Genomic DNA, 4,770 nt, shown 5'->3' with positions numbered 1-4,770 from the left:
GGAGGGAGTTGGGGTGGGATAGGGAGTTGAGGGTGGGGGGCTAACAGTGCTGGAGCTGGACAGGAGGAAGAACCCTGAGACATCTGAGAGGTCCAGGCTGGCAGAAGCATAAAGGGTCACAGATTTGAGGGAGGGGAACCCTCCATCCAGAGCACAGAGAGTGTTCCCAAAGTGGACTCCTCGGGAGACACTTTTTGTGATGCGCTCTATTATGGATAAGGTTCCAGACTCCTCAGGTGAAATGTTTCAAGGAGCCATTCTTTGTTCTAGGTGAGCATCTAGAACATTTCTTCTAGATAAAGGTCTTGAACACAACAGATAAAAAGTCTAGGGAGATACTCTGTCTGGTCTCAATTATAGATGAGGTTCTAGCACATTTAAGGAACTGTTCTAGAGAGACATTCCTAGTTCTAGATTAAGTTCTAGAACACATAGCTGATAAAATGTCCTAGGGAGTCACCCTGATCTGGATTCTGTTATAAAGGGTGAGGGCACTGGAGCCCTGCTGCTCTGCTCTGGGGCATTCTAGCTCCTGCCATAGTGGTGGGGGAGGGGCTCTAGAACCCCACATGAGTGGAATATTCTAGGAATCGGTACCCCAGTTCTAGAATACTGGGGTTTATAGGAGTTCTGTGCCCCTGTCCACCTTGATCTACAGCCATCTTCCCAAAAGGAAATCATCCTTCCAACCCGTGAGACATTTCAACTGCCAGTTGGTTTCCAGCTGGAAAAAATTAGCTCTGGGGACGTGACATGAATCTTGGCTCTCAGCCACCCTGCAGATGCAGCTCCCTGGGGCGGCGGCTGGAAAATTGCCTCAGACCTGACAACCCTCCATTCCCATGGCCCAAACATCCCGGGGTGCCCATGGGACCACTCACCCAGGGCCCCTCCTCTCCACTTGGGACAACCAGTCCTGGATAGGGTAGGGGAGTATGGGAGTAGGTGTTCTGTGGGGTGAGGGGACAGAGCCTCTAGGCAGAGCTTGGAACATCCCCACCATCACCTCCTCACACCCTAGGCCAACCATGGTGCTTTCACTGCAAGGACACAGCAGGTGATGTAAGGACAGATGCAGACCTGGGCCGGGGGTGAGGTGGACCATGAGAATCCTAGACTATGCAAATTAGAGGGGCACTTAGCCCTCTCTGGTTCAGCCTCCTTTGGGTTACAGATGGGAAACTGAGGCCCAGGATGGCAGCTAGTCTCACAAGGTCCCAGACTCCTGGCTGTCCCATCAGATAGTGATGGGGGATAGTGACTTTGCTGAGGATGCAGGGAGAGGGCCACACTCAGGGTGCAAGGTGACCCCAACGGCAGAGAGGGCAGGAGTGCCCACATTCACACATATACACAAGCACACGTCACACCCGTGACACAAGTCACCTCATCCCCCAGCACACAGGAGACTGCACAGACCCCAACACGGGCCGAGATGGGGTGGGCATCCTCCCACCAATGCACAAAGAATGCTTTTCCTTCCTTCTTTCGTCTGCTTCCCTGATCTCTAAGAAGCCTCAGAAACTGGGCCTGAAGGTGATAGGTGGTGGGGGAAGCCCAAGGCTGACCCAGACCCCTTTGGTGGATTCACCCGTCCTCCTTGTCCTCTGCCCAAATCTGTCTTCAGAGACTGAGTTCCATGGCCAGGTACACACACGTCAAAGCCTTTTGTGAGACGAGAGCACTGAGGATGTGGATCCAGGTTCCGCTGACCATTTCTCCAGGCCGACTGTGCCAGGCGTGTTCACCCCGTGTGGTTTCACTTAAACTTCCCCCTGCTTGCAACATCCCTGCAAGAGAGGTGTTATCAACCCATCCTGCAGAGGAGGAAACTGAGGATCAGAGAGGTGACATGAGGGTCACCCTTGGCAACTTATTTTACTCCCGGTATCCTAGAATGGCCCATCTGGTTGCCCCTAGGATTCTCCAGCATCCCAGAAGGAAAAGTGAAAAATATCCTCCCTGGGAGCTGGGAGTCCTTACAGCTCCAGGAGACGCCCAGAGAACCAGGGAAGAGCACGAGCTGGCAGTGCTGAGGCGTGGCTTGAGGCTCTCAGGGAAGCCAGGGCCACATTTTTGGACCTTATTCCATCCCCACCCCCCACTTTCTCAATCCCACAAAACCTTCCCTCAGGGCCTCTGCCTGCAAGGACCTCTGAGCACCGGAAATGGCCACAGTCAAAGGGCCAGAGGAGAGGGCTGCAGGCACCTTCTCCTGCTTCTCACCCTCAGGAAAGAGCTCAGCCCCATAAGGACTCCCCCACACACACCCAGCAGCTCAGGACCCCATCCCTCCCAGGCCTGAGGTCCCCCTCTCCACTGGCCTCCACTTCACCTGGTCCCCACCAGTCCCCTCATTTCACTGGGATAGAGGAGTCAGGGTGAGGAGGGGGCACCATCCCATTCAAGCTGTTTTGTTTTCCTTTCTGTGACACAATCTACCTCAGCCCATCTCTCTTCCCTGCCAGAACTGGACCCCTGGGTCCCTGCGTCATGCTCCCTATTCCCTGTTCCCCACGCCAGGCTGGCTGCTCAGTCCTTCCCAGAATCCCTACAGGGTCCTTGCAGTGAGAGAAGGTTCCAGAACCACAGCCAAGAGGGGCCCTTGGGGTGCCCTAAGCCACCTGCCCTCCACATCTACTATAGAGAAGAAAGAGAGGCCCAGAGAGGGTCAGGGGCTTGCCCAATATCATACAGGAAGCCAGTGGCATAGTTAGGCTTTTCCTGGGGATGAGAAGTAGTTGGATCTGTCTTAATTTTGCCAGGAATAGAAGAGAACAGGACACTCTGGGTACCAAATATGCCAGGCTCTGCCCTTCTCTCAGTATCTCTACTCCTAGGAGACCTTGTCCCCATTCCCAGGGCAGATTTCTGCCTCCCAGTTTTGACTGACCCCCCAGGCTGCTGACTATGCTCCGCAAACCCCTCCAGGCACCACACATCCCTCATTGCGCCTCCAAGCACTGATGTACCATGTGCCTTGTGACTGTCACCCTGGTCGGACAGCACAGACCTCCACCCCTCCCCAGCAGGGGGCTCCCTACAAGGAAGGCTTTCTTGGTCCCCTCTTCTCATCTGCCTCATCCTTGTGTCTCCCTCAAGTCTGCCTTACCCCCAGCCAGCTCCCTGCTACACCTGTGTCCCACAGGTGGGATACGCCCAGAGGCGTATCACCCATGAGAGCTGGGGACAGCAGAGTGCAGGGAGGGTGAGGCCTGGGGAATGTCCAGGTCTCAGGGTGAGGGCCAAGGGGGCTGGGAGTATCCAGGGAAGGTCTTCCCTGGCAGCCGCAATGCCCTCCTAAGAGCTGAAGTCCCGCAGGTCCTTCCCTTGGAGCTCACCTCGGCTTGGAGTTCACAGAAACCTCAGGCAGTGGGGAGAAGATTTTCTGGGGCAGAGGTGCATGGGCTGCAAATTCAAATGCCTTCAGGTAACGAAAATGAGAGAAGTGGAGGTGCTAGACAATAGAGAGGGGTGGGGACTCTGGCAAACAGGAGAGTACATGCCCTGCCTATAAGCACTAAAATTCAAATTTTTGAAAAACCCTGTGCTGGCCAAACTAAACACTCATATTTGCCCCATGGGCGACCAGTTTGAAACCTGTGGTTCAAAATATTGAGAAGGTTCTAGGAAGCCCTGCAGAGTCTGGAAACCCCTCTGGGGAAGTCAGGAACGGAGGCCCCGGCTCCCTCTGAGACTTTTCTAGTCCAGTTCTAAACCCTCTCCACCTAGGCACCTGAGACCAGGCCCCACTGCTCTCTCAGCTAAAAAGGGGAGGGAGGTCTGGGTGTCCACAGGGTCCCTGGTTTGGGAACTATCATCTGATAAGGGCTACAGGCCCCCCCAGTGCCTGAGGGAGGCAGTTTAGGGGCTGGAGTCTTCTCCTGTTTGGGGGCCCCTGGTTAGGAGGAAACTGCATTGAGTGGGGGGACAGTCCAGGAACAGGATGAGGACTGAAAGCCAAGACCCAACTGCCCCCATCCTGTGCTGGCCCTGACTACACTTTGGCACTTGTCTCCCTCCCAGATAAAGCTGGGGCTTAGGGTAGGGGCTGCTCGGGGGTGCTATCAATTTCTGTACTAATGTGCTTTGTGATGTCTCAATGAAACGGACTGAGTGCAAAGCTACGTGGGCAGCAGTGGGGGTGGGGCCTGTGTTCCCCATTCCCAGCCAGAGACTTCTGAGACCCCGGGGCTGGAGGTACAAGGGACTGTAATGTGCCATTCTGGTTGGGGAAGGGCTAGGACGTTCCTGGGTTCTTCGTTGCTGCAGGTGAGGGGAGGAAGAGCAGGAAATTGTGGAAGTGAGAGAGAAGGCCCGGTCCAGGGCTGACCTTGTTCCTGGAGACAGAAAACTCCCACAGGGTAGAGGTGTGGTCCTCTTGTGCCTGGCTTCATCCACCCTTCCCTTCTCATGGCACGCAGGGGGCTGCCCCTCTCCCCAGCAACCCTGGCCATTATTCTATGCACAATCATAAGGGCACCCCCAGGCCAGGCTGAAGAGGGGGCAAGGGGGGGGGCGGGGTGGCCCTGGGGCGCCTGCAATAATCCGAGTGGAGAGTAGCCTGAGACAAAAGGAGGTGAGAAAGGCACCAGGTGGGAAAAGGATATTCCTCCATCTTCCTCTCACCCAAATCCCAAAATCCAAACCAGGCCTGTCTCCATTGGGCTAACCCACCAAACTTGGGAAGGCCTCACACACAGCCCCCAACCCCCTTGGTTTTCCAAACCAGTCATAAAATAGCTGGAAGGGACCAGAACAATTTCCAGA

The sequence above is a fragment of the Diceros bicornis genome, chromosome 19 (assembly GCF_020826845.1).
Source record: "Diceros bicornis minor isolate mBicDic1 chromosome 19, mDicBic1.mat.cur, whole genome shotgun sequence".
NCBI classification, from domain to species: Eukaryota; Metazoa; Chordata; class Mammalia; order Perissodactyla; family Rhinocerotidae; genus Diceros; species Diceros bicornis.
This window is presented reverse-complemented; position numbering follows the sequence as displayed.